The 18,165-nt window shown below is 35.1% G+C and overlaps 1 protein-coding gene across 1 annotated transcript in view; it reads right to left on the bottom strand.

The window, feature by feature from the left end:
- Positions 1 to 18,165, bottom strand: part of SLC16A7 (solute carrier family 16 member 7) — a 192,451-nt gene that overhangs the window by 164,758 nt on the left and 9,528 nt on the right. Inside the window, exon 2 of the mRNA XM_029206717.1 lies at positions 8,240 to 8,337. The gene's annotated coding sequence lies outside the window, so the exon portion shown is untranslated. The remainder of the gene's footprint in view (positions 1 to 8,239; positions 8,338 to 18,165) is intronic.

The following is an 18,165-nucleotide window of genomic DNA, read 5'->3' as shown; positions in this document are numbered from 1 at the left end:
TGTAAAAATTACATTATCAAGAAAATAACCTGATAACGCAAGATCTAAAAAAATTAGAATTGGCAGGAGTGTGAACAATACATTTTGTACTTATTTTGTATGATTTTGCTTACTGTTACAACAATATTAAATTCTTAAGAAATTACTATTCAAAGACAGTGATGTTTATTACATAAACCTTTGAGAAAGAAAAGCCAAATACAAAACAGACTCGTACACCATGAGCCCGGGGGAGAAAATGGCTGAAGGTGACTAACCTTTGCCAAGGTTACAAATTCTCAAAGTAATTCCATAAATGTGGTAATGTGAGTTTTCTTTTAAATTCCAGTTTCCAAAATTCTTCAATAATTCGGGGATGAGAGAGAGAGAGAGAGAGAGAGAGAGGAAACGCTCTCAGACGAAAACCTTGATAAACAGCATGTGTGCTCTTGGAACAGGTTATTAATTCTGCCTTTGAAATATGACAATGAGTTCCTGGCAATGAATTTGTTTATAACATTATTCCCAAGTTCTAGGCAGCATTTGCACATTTCCCTTGTGAGATTTTGATGTTTTTCGCATTATGACTAAGGAGTGAAAACTGAGTTCGTGGGGAAAACCCAAGTTTCTCATGTGAATAAAAATTGCAAGAAATTCTGCAAGGCGGAAAGCTCAGATATAGATATCTGGGTGAGGAAAAGCAGTGAACTAGTCAAAAGACTAATCAAACACCTCACAAACACAATGGGAATCTTTTAATGGATTGCTTTTCTCATTTGGATAAATTTTTTTGCCTATTCTTTTCCTGGAAAGAGTACTGTAATCTTAACATTCATTTAGCATAATTGACTGTGATCCCATTATTTTCTGAATTCTAGAATTATAATAGAGTTTGAAATCAGCATATAATAGAAGAAAACAACCCAAATTTATTCTGAGTTAATTATCCTTTGGAGTTATAATGTAAAAAGAAATCCTTTTTTTTTAACCTTGATAAGCATAAAAGGAAAATAAGTCTTTAGTTAAATTTGCTTGCATAAAATAATTCCTTTATGGTTTCAAAATACCACAGGAAAATATAATGGGATCAAAGAGGTCCTAAACATATAATATAGAGGTATTCTACCATTTCAACAGATTTCCCTCTTTTTGCTGATGACAGCAGCTCACTAATAGAACAGAATTACTGGAAGCATGATTTGAGTATAGGGAACATTTAAGACCCTTCGTTCTTTGACTGTTACCCAATTAATAGATCTTACTATTCAGCCAATACAGGAAACACATTCAGAGAGAGAGTACTTTGGAAATACCCTTCTAGCTCAGAACCTCTGACTCCTCTTAGCTCCCCGCCATTGCCCTCAGCGTGCACATGGCCTCACAGCTTTCTAGTAAACGCAGCAGCACCTGCCAGTGACTCAGCTCAAAGTCAGAATCACCAATACTGTCTTCCCTTCTCTAACATCACATCAAATTACCAATCCTGGTAGAGTCTACTTCCACAAGGACTCAAATCCATCTCCTTCCCTTCTTTCCCACAGGTACCATTTTATTTCAATAAATTTGGTAGCTTTCCAATTGTTATACCATCATCCGATTTCTCTACTTGAGTAAAGCCTCAGTATCTTTGCCTAAATCGGACAGTTAGTACAAGTTCAGACCATGGCACAGTGGTCAATAACTCCTCACTGCTGCTTTCCAACCCTCATACCCCACAGCCATCTTTGTGCGCGCACACACATACACACACACACACACAAGTATGCCTGGGGGATATGTTATAAGACAATATGATCAAGTGTGTAGTTTCCATCTATTACTATAGTCAGTAATACTAACATTGGAGTTTTAATGTGCTTTGGCTTTTCACGGCCATTAGTAAATTAGAAGCCATTATTTCTCCTGGTTTAAAAAAAATGCTACAAAGGTATTAGACATTAATATAAGATATGAGTAAATAGAGCTTAAGGCAACATTACATCTACTGGCCCAGTCACATCTCACCAGGTATGAGATTTTTCCACACCTCAAAATAAGTTTATATCCTTAGTAAAAGTTAACAAAAACTTTTAAACATGTTGAAGTTACTTTAAATGAAAGTATAAAATCTTTAATTGTTGATGCCATGACATATAAATTTAAAAAGTAGAACGGCTATTATCAAAAAGACCAGAGATAACAAATGCTGGAAAAAGGGAGTCCTCGCACACTGTTGGTGGAAATGTAAATTTGTGTAGCCGCTATGGAGAACAATATGGAGGTTCCTCAAAAAATTAGAAATAGAACTACTGTATGATAGATACAGCAGTCCCACTTCTAGGTGTACATCCCGAGAATATGAAATTACTATCTGGAAGAGATATCTGCACACCCAAGTTCACTGCAGCATTATTCAAACCAGCCAAGATATAGAAGTGAATGGATAAAGAAAATGTGGTATATATATTACATGTGTACATTAGATACTATTCAGCCGTAAAAAAGCCTGAAATTCTGCCTTTTGTGACAACATAGATGGACCTTGAAGGCAATATGCTAAGTGAAATAAGTCAGACAGAAAAAGACAAATACAGTGTGATGTCACATACATGTGGATTCAAACTCATAGAAACAGATAGTAGGATGGCGGTTGCCAGGGGCTGAGGGCTAGGGAAAATGAGGAGATGGTGGTCAAAGAGTACAAACTTTCAGTTATAAGATGAATAAGTTCTGGTGAATAAGTACAGCATGGTGACTGTAGTTAAGAATACCATATTGTATTCTTGAAAGTTTCTGGGTGAGTAGAGCTTTAATGTTCTCACCGTATCAACAACAAAATGATAATTATGTGAGGCGGTGGATGTGTTAACTAACCTTATTATGACAATAATTTCACAATATATACGTGTATCAAATCATTACATTGTACACCTTAAAGTTACACAATGTTTTAGGTCAATTAGTACATCTCAGTAGAGCTGGAAAAAAGGAAAAGTAATGTAAAGTCATATGACAAAGGTAAAGTTTATAGGAGTCACCAGCACACCCTACGGCTTGATGAAAATCCTATGGCTTCAATTATTTTATTTGTCTCTGGTTTCCCTGTGTGGGCTCGACTTTCTTGGTGTCCTCAGCAACAGACAGAGCACATGGACCTTCTTTGCCTTTGGCCCTGTGATGAGCCCCAGCCTACTCATTAGGCTTCCTCCCCCTGGGGAACCGGCTATTTCCTACTGTGGTGCAGCATAACTCCTTGCTGTCCTTCTTCACCCTATTCTAAAGGATTCTTTTTTTAAAAAGTATTTGATTTAGTGTTAGAAAGCTTAGGTTCAGACCTACACTTGACTTCTGACCTTGAACAAAGTACCTAACCCCTCTGAGTCTCAGGCTTCTTACCTACCTACTGGCTTCATGTTTCCTTATGGAGACACTTCTGGTAAAATAACACTTCAGTCTGTTCCACATCTGATTGCTGAATTTGGAAAAAGAGAAAAAACAAACAAACTATGCAAGCTTAGGACAGACATTTCTGGGCACTCTCTTTTCCCTATGGGCCTTCCTACAGAGGAGCTGCATTCTGGTCTGGTTTATACCATGTATATACTAGGGCAGGCTGCGCTCCTACAAAGGGAAAGCCTAAATTTTGGAGAAAAGTTCAATTAGAAACTCCATTTGACCACATAGCCAAGCCACATTCTCCAGGTTAGCATCAATTTTAATAATTAAATGAATGAGTCAAAGGGATAGCCCAATCTATTTTTCCCTTGTGTTAATTAATCAATTTAACCAATGTTTAGTAAGCAGTTAGCATACAAAAGGTATTATGTTATGAATAGTAGGAATGCCAAGATAAATAAAACAGGTTCTTTTTTCTCAAACAGTCACTCTTCCATGATGGAAAATAGATTCATACACAGTTAACAAGGCCTAATTATTAAACCTAAAATAGAGATATAAAGTATTATGAGAGTTGTCATATACTGTAGAATCTTGTGTGATTTAACTCATCTCTACATACATTCGCATATTATAGATAAGAACCATAATCATAAAATTATCTGCTCAGGGCATCTGCCATAACATCATAAAGCTGTTAAGCAATGTTAGGATTTGATTATCAGAATTTAATATTTTAGAAATATTCCCTGTATCTGAAACCAATGTACTCATTATTAACCACATTTTTCATGGATACATTAGCAAAGGTGAGTGATTTACTCTTAACAGAAATTCTCAATTCATTATTTCTGGAGTATAACATGAATGGTGAAGACTAAATATTTAATTTAAAAATTGGGTTAAAGAGACGGCCAAAAATATATGTCAATCAATTCAGCCTGAATATTTGCTCTCAGCATTAACATCAACCCCCAGAATCCACAGTCTATGTAAAAGAAATGAGGACACAGTGAGTGAGTAAGTGGCATTGGTTTTAATGGAAGAATACTGTGGAGTGTGCTCAGCTTACCTCCCTACTGATTTCTTGATGTGATTTCAAGGTAGAAAGGCATATAGAGGTAAAGAAGACATGACAAGGTATTTGGTATGTAATTTCTTGAAACCTTCCACTAACTCATTCCAGTGACTTTTTTTATTCAAATAATTTCTCTTTTTTTCTGCTACCCTTCTGTCAAATCTCAGATTAAAATTAAAGCAGAGTTAAGAAAGAGTGATATCCTTTGTATGTTCAGTGTTTCAAAAGTTTCTGAGGTCACACAAAGATCTATATATTTCCACATAGTTAAGTGCCTTGGGGAAAGCCCCTCCCAATTTTCTGTGATTTTTAACTATATGCAGGCAAATGAGATGCCAATTAGTGAAGCGTAGGAGCAGTGAGGCTGTAAATTAGAAGTTGAAGAAACAGACTAAAGGACACCACAAAGATGCCAAATAAATTTGAGGGAAAATAGAAATAACATTTAATTAAAAGCACACAATGTGATTACTGGTGTGTTTTTAAACCACATATTCAATAGGTCTGTGATATAATTTTTAAGTATCCAATTACCAGAGAAAACCTAGGGAGTCAGAAAACAGGCAGAGACAAGCTATTCCATAAGAACAATGCATGATTAAAAACTATGTAAGAAATCATGGCATGCTGCTACTGGCCTCCGTGTGTAGGGCGGTAGATGGAATAAACAGATCCTGCATCCCTACCTAACTCTACTACTAGAATCGATGCTATTTCAGGGATCATCGGTTCTTCCCCACTGTCCTGGGAAAGCCTTGAACAGACATCATTTATCTGTTGACATTGGGAAGTGTGTAACATATGTTGGCTGAATTAATTAATATATTGTGCCTTGCAATATAGCTACTGTGCCCACAGTCTAAAAAGTTAATCAAAGATATGCTTCTACCAGGCCTTTAGAAGATCCACCACACCACTGCCAGACACAGTGAATGAAGTAGCAATTTCTATTCACCCAGTTCAGAGGCTCCTCTCTTCATAGAATGTCTGGAAATTCAGACTAGGTTTTTCTCACTTGCAAAGTATTTTTTTTTTAATCTAAGACCTTTTTTTACAGGGTGCTGCATACTTTTCCTAGCACCAAGAAATCTGCATGCTTAAACAGTGACATCAAAACAAACCTAAAGACTCACAATAGAGTCTAAAATAGAAAGACAAATGACGTGAATTATTACAGAATATACAAAACTTGCCCCATCTACATGTTTGTGATAATGAGAGCAGACAAGGAAGGGAGTTATTTAAAAGTAAAAGATTTTAATCTATTTTATAAGAATGATAAATGGAGTATACAACTTTTAAAAATTGTGACTCACTATTTTGTACATTTAAACGTATATAATATTATACATCAACTATACCTCAATTAAAAAAAGAAAAAAGAAAAGTAAAATATATGTTATTTTTAAATATATTAAATATTAGCTATCAAATATATATAATTTTTTAAAATTATGTTAGAAAATAAATTATGAAATTGACAGAATTTAGTTTCATTAAAATGCTTCTACCACAAAAGCATTCCCCCCAAGATTTTGGACACTCTCCTGTCTATCCATGAAAACAAAGACTGTGACCCTAGAGAATACAGTATTTAAGGAATAAAAGTAATAATAATAACAATAGCTAATATTTATATAGCTCCTACTATGTGCCAAGTACTGTTCTCAGTACATAACATAAATTAACACAGTTCATTCTCACAGCAGCCCTATGAAAAAGATGCTTTTTACTGTCTTTGCTTCACAGATGAAAAGTCAAACGCTCTGGCAGATCATAATTACAGGCATACCTCAGCAATATTGCAGATTCAGTTCCAGACCACCATAATAAAGCGAATATCAAAATAAAGCAAGTTACATAAATTTTTTGGTGTCCTAGCACACATAAAATTTATGTTTACACTATACTGTAGTCCACTAAGTGTGCAATAATAGCATTATGTCTAAAAAATGTACATACCTTAATTAAAAACTACTTCATTGCTAAAAAATTCTGATCATCATCTGAGCCTTTAGTGAGTTGTAATCATTTTGCTGGTGAAGAGTTTGAAATATTACAAAAACTACCAATATGTGACACAGAGTTACAAAGTGAGCAAATGCTGTTGGAAAAATGGTGCCTAGGCTTGCTTGATGCAGGGTTGCCATAAATCTTCAATTTGAAAAAAAATGCAATATCTGGGAATCTCAATAAAGTACAATGCAGTAAAACAAAGTATGCCTGTAGTAAGAATCAGAGCCAGAATGTGAACTCATATACTCAGGATCCATAGTCTGTGCTCTTAACTAATAAGGAATAGGCAAGGACAAGTCCGTTCCCTTAGGAAACCACGTATCCAAAAGGAACCATATGACATATTACAACCTACTTCAACAGTTATATGCTTAGCATGGGACAAAAAAATGAACACACCAAAGAGGCAAATCTCCCCATGACTGACTTCAGTCACCCTGGCATAAACCACTCTACTCTCAAGCTTCGTCACCTAATCTCACAGTGTCAGGCTGTATTAGCTTCTTATTGCAGCTGTAATAAAGTACCACAAATTTGCTGGCTTAAAACAATGCAAATTTATTATCTCATAGTTCTGGAGGTCAGAAATCTCACCGGGCTAAAATCAGGGTGTTAGTGGGAGGCCAAGGGAACAATCTGTTTCCTTGCCTTTTCTAGTTCCTAAAAGCCACCCACATTCCTTGACTGTGGCTGCATTCCTCCATCTTCAGACCACCAACACTGGGCTGAATCCTTTTCATGCTGCTATTTCTCTCATTTCTCAGGCCCCTGGTGATTACATTGGGCCCATACATACAAACAAGGATAATCACAAGGTCATCTGAATAGCAGCCTTACTTCTCCCTTGCCATGCAACATAACATTCACAGGGTGAAGGCATTAGGATGTGGGGAGCCACTATTCTGCCTACCACCTGGACATATGAAGATGTGTTCATGAACATGAGAATGAAGGCAGAATATAACCATACAGTTGGTCTAGGAACTGTTCTTGACAAACAGGTGATACAACTTCGTACATTTATCACAATACTCTTATAATATAAAGTATGTGGCAATCCAAATGCAAAAAGGAAATTCGGCCAATTAAATATAGTTTCTGAAAAGAGCATAGACTAGTTATGAAGAACATCTGACTTCAAATTCTGTCTGTTACTAGTTATACAGTCTTGAACAAGACACTGACAGTGCTGAGGGTCAGTTGTGTCATCTGCACAGTGGGGATAATAATCCCTGACCTCCTTTACACCAGGATTGTTTTGAGGGTCAAGTTAGATTAAATCTTTGTGAGTAATAAAGAGTATGTATCAATACAAATAAAATATGAATATGAGAACTCCCAACGTAAGCATTTTTGTTCAAAATATAGTTATTTTTTAAAGGGTGCAAATGACAAAGATAATAATAAAAGTATATACCTAAAGCCTCCACCTTTATTTTAAAACCTGCATTCATATTAGTAATAATAACATAATATAATTATTATTATTGAAATTTATCATTTACTACTTTTATAATATCCTTTCAGTGAAGGAAGTCTGTATATTTAACTCTATTTTATATACAGAGAAACTGAAGCTTAATCTCTTGACCAAGATCACACAGAATATAGACTCATAGAAGGACTAAAAGCTAAAAGTGCCAACTTTGAAATCCGTTCTATTTTGAAAGTGGATTTAAACACCAGCCAAGCTAACATTCCCGTTCACATTAAGATCCACCAGTTCTACAGCGGCATGACTTAGAATGACTCAGACAGAAGAAAACGTTATTATACACTGAGGGTACTCACAAAGCAGCTCTATTGGCACAGAGTCCTAGAGTCCTTTGGTTTCCAAGATTCCTGTGTCTAAGGTTTCACAGGAAAGCATCACATCTTAAGAGTGACTCCTAAAAGAATGAAAGAATAATCACCTAAATATCGAGATGCATGATAAAAAGAAAAATGAAAAAGGTATCCAACTCCATTTCTGAAAGAGTTGATAGCATGTAGCTTTCTATTGCACTGGCTGAAATTGCTGTTTGCCTTTTCTAAATCTCCAAGGTTTTATTTCAAGGCCCTCTTTAGATATGGACAGACTGTTTAGTTAAATTACTTCATATCACCACTAACCCGTCATAACTATGGTGACTGCCTTTATTTGTGCCTGACTTTATATTTTCTGTCCTAAGTCGTATTTCCCAAAGTGTAGAGGAATTCCTGTGGAAACATCAAAGAGATTCACTTCAGCCCAAAGTATCTGGGACTTCAAAACAAACAATAACTTGTCTTTAACTTTTGCGAGGCTTTTCTTTCCACTTTTGGTAGGATGATAAATAAATGTGTATGTTTATAAATCAATAACTTGAAATTTTTACATAAATACATTAAGGCTATTTACATTAAATGTATTAATTTGAAAACTGAAGAGAATTTCAGTAAGATTATTAAGCTCTAACAATAAATCAGAAAAATTTGAAAACGATCGTCAAAATTTGACCATCAATTCTTTGTATGTTCTTTGATTATACAGACCTTAAGACAAGTTTTTGACTTCTCTGTCCAATCCCCTTATCTGGAAAAAAAAGGGGATGCAGTAGTATTTAACTCAGAATCATGACTACTAAATTAAGTCAGTTAATATTTTGTAAAATACTAGCATAGTGTTTGGCAACAAAATAAGAAGAAGAAAAAGAAGAATGTAATAAGAACTATTATTATTATCAGTAGTTGGTACTTGAAACAATGAAAAATATTAGTTTATATAGATGAATAAATATTAGATCCTTGCTTATTCCTGACTTGAAAAATATGAGATTTATTTACGTACATAAGTCCTATTTGTCTTATTATTAACCAATATAATTAATCAACTTTTAGATATGATCCAGAGAAATCAGATTGTTTTACAGAGTACGGTGTAGTGCAAAGATTATTGAAATATATTTCACAGGAGCAAAGACTAAGAGGAGAGAAGAGAGATAATACAATGTCACTGAGATAGCACTTGCAATGTTACCTGGTTTGACCGGAGAACTTTGTCATTGTAGTCTAAAATGGAAGGAATTTCAGACTGGCAGTCAATCTGCTTACTGTGGAAGTTCCAAGACTATAAAAAGCAGACTATGCACATATAACTGTCTCATTTAGTAATATCTCACGAAAATTTGTCAGTTCTATAATATATGTGAAGAACTTCCTTGTAGTGACAATTAAATTTATTTGAATTTAGAATCAATATTAAAATATATTTTACAAAATTACTGGTATTATTACACCACAATAAGTAAAATTTATATAATATAGTTAACATGTTTAAGGACATAACATCTTACTACACTTACTACACTTACTACACTTACATTTTTTGCTTCAGTGACTACCACTGAAATACATAATTTTGAATTCATTTCATGTGTAGATACGATGATTTATTGGTATTATTTGAGTAATTCACTTTTGTCTGCATAATTACGTTATTTACCCCATGCCCCAAAAGCAATGTCTCTCATATTTTGATTCTCGTGTGAGATAAAATAATGTTACTAACATTTGAGAATAATGAGATAAGGAAGTTTTCTTTCTTTCCTTTGTATCTTAACTGTAAACTTATTTTAACAGTTTGAGTTTAGAAATTCCCTGATTTGACTCTAGAACATCAGAGTACCAGAATTATCTTAATTTACAGTATTTTGTTGTGAAAAATAGGGCAGCAAAAGTTTTCTCATTTGCTTTATTGTGTACTTTTTTTTTAAAAACAGAAACAGGCCACAGACCTTAAAAGGTACGTGCTTGTGAGCTGATATGTGTAAAAAAAAAAATAAAGGACTAATTTGACAGTCATGTGATCATATCCATTAAATAAACATTTTTTTTAAAGAGATGTAGTTAAAATGAAATAAAATGCTTTCTATTTGTTTTGGCATGCCTTTTGACCTTCTGAGTAAACTTCACCTTGTACAAAAGTTAGTATATGTGACCTTCTGAAACATGAATGGCTAAATCACAGAGAAGTTTGACAAAGGCTTTTACTTATTGAAAAAAACAATTTGTGTTACAGGTCCCTTACTATAAACCAATACCCAAAACTTAGCACACTTCTAGAAAAGTCCAGAAGTTAAAAGAAATTCCTTGATCCATTATAGTGAAAATCAATACAAACAAGAAAAGGAAGTTAAAAAAAAACCCAGGAATCTCTCAGCCCCTGGAAGGTTATATTAATTTCCAATCTCTTATCCAATTATCAGGTAGAAAAAATATAATTTTTTAATTCTGTAATTTCAGAGGCCATTATTTAGGTGATTTAAGTGGCCATACTTTTTAGAAAGAACCAGCAGCTAATTCAGTATTTTAATACTTCATGGTGTCATGAAGTTCTATGTCTGGTGTACAGTCATCTCATAATTAATTAACTTAGGAATTTTTGTTGCAACTAAAATACATTACCCAGGGTTCATGATCTTATTTTTATAAAGGTTCTTATTAAAGGGGCTAAGAAGTGTGATGTAGAGGAGGAAAATATTCATGTTTACACATGGTTGGTTACTACCGAGTGATAAAAATTAAAAATTACATTAGTGAAAATAGGTAAATTTATTGATATATTTGACAAAATGGACAAAAACCCCTCCAAAAATAAGAAGCTATTTTAGAAAACATAGTAGAGCTAAAAAGAATATTTAGTACTAGGCAAATCCACATTCAAATTTTCAGAAGAAACAGCAGATAAACCTACTCTTCTAGGAGAGAGTTTTCCCCTTTAACTTAATAGCATCATCCAATCATATTTGGAAATATTCAGTGTTCATTAGGGCTTAAGAAAAAGTTCCTTGAATGAATTATTCACGAATACTTCAATCATAATTCCAAACTTTATGATAGTAGTTAGCATTAGCAATAAAGCAAAAAATAACTGAGAACCCACCTACTATTTTCTTTTAATTCTCTTTCTCATTTCCTTTCCTCACAAGCACAGAAAGCATGTTTGTTTTGGAAGCAAATAGCAAACAGTACAAAAGGAGAACTTAAAGTGAGTGATTAATGATCAAAGCAAAAATGTAGAATCACATCAGCTGACAAGGGGCTGACTGACCCAAGGTTGTAGAATGTGAAGGCATTAGGACAAAGCTAAAGAATAAGTCCTTCTTATTTGAAGGGTGATCTTTGAAAGTCACAGGAGGCAGATTCTCCAAAGCCTTGTAATATACAACTACAGAAACACTATCTACAGCTACTGTAAGTAGCCATTTTCATGGCCGACTTCAAGAAATTCTATTGCACGCCTTAACAAGTAGTATAACCTAAAATCTGTAAACAAGTACAATGAAATTACATAATTCAAGGAAATGACTTAAACCATCTTAGAATAAACATAAAGTGAGAAGACAGAAGAACAGAAATTTGTGATTGCAGAACTTTAGCAAAAATATTGATGCACAATTCTTGCTCACGTATCTTTGTTATGGAGATGTAAATCACCAGCCTGATAATTGAGAAGTCAAAAATGAAAGAAAGTTGATCAGTATTGAAAACAAATATAATTTCTTTAAGTATTGTATTGAAAATTAACCATGAAGAGGGTTGAAGCCAAACCACATTGCAAAAGCATGTCTTAATCAGTTTGTCTTGTTGGTGTCACCATACTTTTATGATGCATGTGGAGGTGGCTATGAGGGGGCTGGCATGGGGAAATGTGAAGAAAGCAAAATGTATAGGAGCTCCTATTAGCTGCTGTCTTCCCTACAGCCAAATTTACATTTATCTTTTCTTCTGTGAAACAAAGTGTACACCAGACCCTTTAGCAATATTATTTTTACATATGATTAGGGTGGACACATATGATGTGGTGTCCTGAACAAGGTGCTTCCAAGACCTCCAGCTAGATGGAGTGTAAGTGACCAAGGGCACAATCTGCTGAGCTCTGAAACCCTTTGCTGGATTTGCACAGAATCCACACTTCCCACAGGCTGCTCCCAGCCTGCACCTGAGCACAGCAGGGCCATGAAAGCAGATGGTTCCTGGGATATACATGACTCCTCTGATGACTGATTTTGCCTGGGGGGCCTTCCACATAGCATTGCCTGATATATGTTGGGTGTTCAATACTTATCTTTGGGGAAAATAAACCGTTGTTATTATTGAGTTGTCAAAGCCCAGATGGCTGCATAAACATCAAAAATTAAACTCTGTGTGAAACTTTGCGTTAAGATGATTTTTCAGCTTCCTAATGCAATTCCAGGAACTTGAAGTACAGCAAATATGTTAGAAAACTACAGAGAGACAGAGTTTTGTTCCATGAAAATATAACCTCTGATAGCTAGAGGTGTCTAAAAGTTAAATGGGCAGCTGCAATCCTCTCAATTACTCTTTGATAATACTAGCGTTCCCATTTTATAGAACAGGGAACACTAGGCTTGGAGGAGCCAAGTTTTCAGGGTTACACAATTTTAGGGGCAAGAGCCAACATTCCAACCTCAATTTTGCTCACTCTTTCCACAACTACCACACAGTTAGAAGATATATCTTTCATAAAAAGACCCTGAGACAAAGTGAGAGAGTGGCATGGACATGTATACACTACCAAATGTAAAATAGATAGCTAGTGGGAAGCAGCCGCATAGCACAGGGAGATCGGCTCCGTGCTTTGTGACCACCTAGAGGGGTGGGATAGAGTGGGTGGGAGGGAGATGCAAGAGAGAGGAGATATGGGGATATATGTATATGTATAGCTGATTCACTTTGTTATGCAGGAGAAATTAGCACTCCATTGTAAAACAATTATACTCCAATAAAGATGTTAAAAAAAAAAAAAAGACGTTGAATGCTTGCATTGATGAGTGGATGCACTATGTGATGTGTAAAAACACTTCCAGTGCTAAAATCTGATGAATTTTTGGAGAAAATCCACTTGATGATGTTGTATCTCCTTTATTTTCTATAAGCCACCTTCCTTTTCCATACATTTTGGAAAAAGTAAATCTACAGACCCCATTTATATTTCTTAATTTGTGCTACAGTTATTCAAGTGCTTAGGTAAGACTATGTTGTTTTTAAATGTAGCAATAGAAATTAACATCATTAAGTAGGAACCTGTCCTAATAATCAAAAGATGATGATATACAATCCTAAACACTAAATATTAATGCAGTGTGATGCTTTGAATAAGTGAAATATTAGAAAAAATATGCCTAAGTAATATGTACTAATATCAATATTAGATTTTTTAAGTAAAATATTATTAAGCAGGTGACAGAACCAGAAGCATAAATCCAGTTATTTTTAATCCAGATCTTATATTGAACGACTGACCAGCAAGGTACCTCCATCAGCTCAACACCTACAGAACTTTGGACAGCGCCACACTCAGCTCCAATATTAATGTGGCTGAAGTCAAATCATGGCACTATTTGGAATCAAAATAGATAAACACCTTTAAACCAAAGCTCCATTTACAAATTTGAAGCCATCAAATTCCACTGATGCCTCTGTCTCTCATACTCTCAGGTCCTAAATTAACTGTTTCCTCTAATCACTAATCCTCTTTCTCAGTCTCATACTCACACAACTACACTATTTTTTCCTATTGGTTCATACTCTCCACCCTACCCCACCCCTCTTGATGTCCTTCCCAATATTTTTCACTGTATCCTCTAGAGCTCCCATTTTTTTCAAATAAATTTCCTTATTCCTAACCTAGACATTGCATTCTCTCCATGGTCTTTTCTCCTTGAAGACCTGACTTATATTGAGTCCTCCTGAATACATGCTAATTCCATATCATTAGGTCCAGAACAGAGGCTCACCATAATCCTAGTTCCACTCTACATCTTATTGTCATTACTTTTTCAACTCATACAAAGAAATCTTTCTTCATTTAAGTTCATTTCATCAAGTTATATCATCCTGAAAACTAGGACTTATCATCCTTCAGATCATTTCTTCAAAATCCATTTCTCTTCACTCCAAAGTCTCACCATAATCAATACTGATGATCAATAATCATGCACTGTGATCAGTAACCTAGCCAGAGAATCCACAACCTCCACTTCTACTCTCCTTTCAGTAACTCACTTCCAACTTGAAGCTCATGGGCACTCTGAATGCTTCTACTACTGGAGTCTTAAGCATTGACATTCCGATCCCCAATTAGCTTCCCATCTTTTATACAACACTAAAAACCTTATTTCCATCAATTCTGTCCTGGAATTTCCCTGAAATTTTCCACTGTTTTGACACTTAACGTCTTCTCCCAAACTATTAGCGCTTTTTAACCTCAATTTTTTTTCTACTCAGCTGCAATGTTGATCTTCATTCAAATCCTAGTTCTGCTTCTCATTGGTAAAATATCTTGGGAAAATTACTTAACAGGATTCTCAGTTTGTTTTTTAAAATGGGAATAATACTTATACTTCATAGGAAAGAGGGGAATAAATGTGGCAATGTCCATAATGTACTAAGCACAATTCCTGGCACGATAAGCACTCAATAAATATTAATATCATCTATAATCATCAATGTTCTCAAGTCAACTTTGTCTTCTGGTAACAAGGAACCTGAAAATTCCAAAGTCAAAATGGGCCCTACAATTAGAGTACTAAGTAGAGCTCTAAAAATATAAATTAAGTGCACAGATGGATGCCAATACACATTCATAGATTTCAGTTTTAGCAGGACTCTCAGTGCCTCTCCCAGTAAGCTTTTTTCACACCTCTTGGTACCCTCCTCTCCTTTCCAATACAGTTCTAAACAGCATCCTCTCTCCTCAAGTTTCCTAACCACTCTGTCATCACCTGTGGTTAACCAGGCTTCTTATTTGCAAAGAAAATGAAAACCATCAGACCAGGCATGAAATCTCACAAATGTGTTCTTATCTGTGCACATTTCTGTATCTCTATTAATCCTTCATTCATTCCCTCCTGCCCTGGTAGTAGAGGTAAGCCCCTTCCTGGTCACCAAATAGGCCCTCACCTAATATACGATAAGCTCTTCTTGATCTTGGATGGTTTTGCCATCTGTTTTGACCCCTTCCCCCATCGTTCTCCTCTACTGTCACTTCTTGCCTTGCACTATATGTTCTAACAACACTGAATTAATTCAGTTTTCAGCTTAACCCATGCTGTTTCATACCTTCATGTTTTTACCGCCTTGGTAGAAGTCAGTGCCTATCAAGGAATCCTTTTCTCACTTTTCTGTTAGCAAAGCTCCTATTTATTCCTCAAGACCCAACTTAACAATTCCTCTTTTGTGAGAGGAGGAAAGAAAGACAAGGGAGAGGATACTGAGAAGTACTGACAGGATAAGGAACTCTCAGGAAAGGTGATAATAGGGAAGCCTTACAATACCTAGAGTTGATAGACAACAATGAGTTTCAATTATGATATCGGATTTCTTGCTTAACTTCTATCTTTAACATACATTTCCACTTAATTCATGAAAAGCATTTCAATGGCTCCCTGACAGCTAATAAATAGTCTCAAGCCTTTCAGATTTACAGATAATTACAAAAGTACCTCCAACTGTCAGGAAATTACCAGTTTTCCATCGGTTTATGAACAGATTTTGAACGGAGAAGGCAGAAAGAAAAGTCAAACTACAACACACATTTGTTGGTGAGAAAAAAAACAACAACAGAGATCACTGACTTTGCTTTTTCTGCATTTCACAAATTCCTTAAGTGCCAGTTACTTATAACATCATTATAACACAGGCCTAAGGTAACTTCTGAAATTGAAATTTAGGCTGTCGTAACCTTTGAACTACAATAAAGGCAGGACCTAAGTTGCTATTAACATCTGGTTAAGTTTCACATTGTTTTGCCTTGCCTTGTTTGCCTTTTAAAAATGTTTTTGGTTGTTTGTTTTAGTTTGGCCATTCAGCTTTATTAGGTCTTAAATGATATAAATTCTCCTGTTCTACTGCTGTTTAGATTTTATGCCAAATGTTAGCAATACATGAAGCCAAATATTCAAACTTATCGAATACTCTCTCAATATGTCTAGTTCAAAATCTCCTACGTACTCAGAGTTGCAGCAGGATAGATACTGCTCTCTAAAGGGCAGCGCAATAATCATCTTCATGGATATTTATTATCTTTTGTGAACAGATGTAGGTCATTGTAGAGAGAGTTCCAAAGTCCAAGGGTCAGTTTTGTGAACAGATGTAGGTCATTGTAGAGAGAGTTCCAAAGTCACCTGCCAAAGCTGAAATACAGACATGACATTTGGTCAAGTTTCAAAACCTGTCAGGACAATTTTCTTCAATTCACCCAAATTCCCTTTGTACTGTCGAAAGACTGCTGGAAGAGCAATGTTTTCAAACTGTTCGGCTTGATTACACTGGTGTGGTACCACTTATCTAGAGCTATTTTAAGCATCTTCTTGAGTTACAGTAAGCTATATTGTAAATCTAATTACATTTGCCCACAGGAAAGTAAGTACATGTGAACCCTGCTCTGTAATCTACTTAACAAAAGGCACTGTATTTTTCTTCATAGAATTTATCAAGATTGTTATTACATAGTTATTTATATTTCTAAATGCCTTTCTCTTCCACTATAAATTCCAAAAGAGCATGCAAATGTGTTTTATATGCAGTACCTTGCTCAGTGCCTAGAGAGACAAAGAATGTTTGATGAATGAATAAATGAATGAATGAGTGACCACGTAAAAGATAACTAAATTATATACACTTATGCTTGACACTTTAAGCTCATGCTGAAAATGTATACGTACTTCAGGGACTCACTGGCGTATATTACAGTGTAGTGTAATGAGGCACAAACTTTCAATTCAAATGGAATGGATTTAATGCCAGATCTGGTATTTAATGAATTGTGTGATCAAAGACAAGTGGAATGAACTCTCTAACCCTCTGTTTTCTCATCTGTAAAATGTGAACAATTGCACTGGATTAAGTATTAAAGATAATGCATACAAAAGTATGCCGCACAGCCCATGACATGGAGCAAGGTCTTAATGTGGTGGGTAATGTCACTTATTAATATTTTATATAGATTTTAAGTGAATTATATTAATCTAAATTATCCAAGGGCTTTTAAAAATTGACAACATAAATCTCTTTTGAGTATATGCTAGCAGTGATAATTCATCAATAATTTACAGCATTAAAATGAATTTTCCAACACCTTCGTGTCTATTTTCCCAATTATTATAAAGTTTCAACAAGTTATTTTCAATTAAATTTCATCATTCTTTACTCTGTACACTCCTTGCAAATTCTTCATAATCATTCAAGAATCCTTCTTAATTGGTCCCCATAACCATAATCTGAATTCATTGTCAGTTCAATTTTCTGGCCTAAATTGCATGCTCTTCCCTAATCAACTTTCATTTCATTATTGCCCCTATATTTCATAACTTCAACCATTATCACAATGGAAAAAGTAATCATTGCTGAAATTGTATTCTCCCTTCTGGACTATACCTTCTTTGAGGCTCTATCCTCTGCACAAAGAATTGGATCCAATCTTAATCCTTAACTTTTATTCATCCATTTATGGACATATACTGAGCATGATCTATGCTCTGTTCTGAATGTCTGTGTCTCCCAAAATTCTATGTTGAAGATCTAACACCTAAGATGATGGTATTAGGAGGTAGGGGCTTTGGAAGGTTATTAGAAATGGGATTAGGACCCTTATGAAAGAGCCTCCAGAAAGCTAGCTCACTTCCCCCACCATATGAGGATACAAGAAATCAGCGACCTGAAAGAGGGCCCTC

Source organism: Monodon monoceros, unplaced genomic scaffold, assembly GCF_005190385.1.
Source record: "Monodon monoceros isolate NGI ecotype Baffin Bay Population unplaced genomic scaffold, NGI_Narwhal_1 Super_Scaffold_6, whole genome shotgun sequence".
NCBI classification, from domain to species: Eukaryota; Metazoa; Chordata; class Mammalia; order Artiodactyla; family Monodontidae; genus Monodon; species Monodon monoceros.
This window is presented reverse-complemented; position numbering and strand designations above follow the sequence as displayed.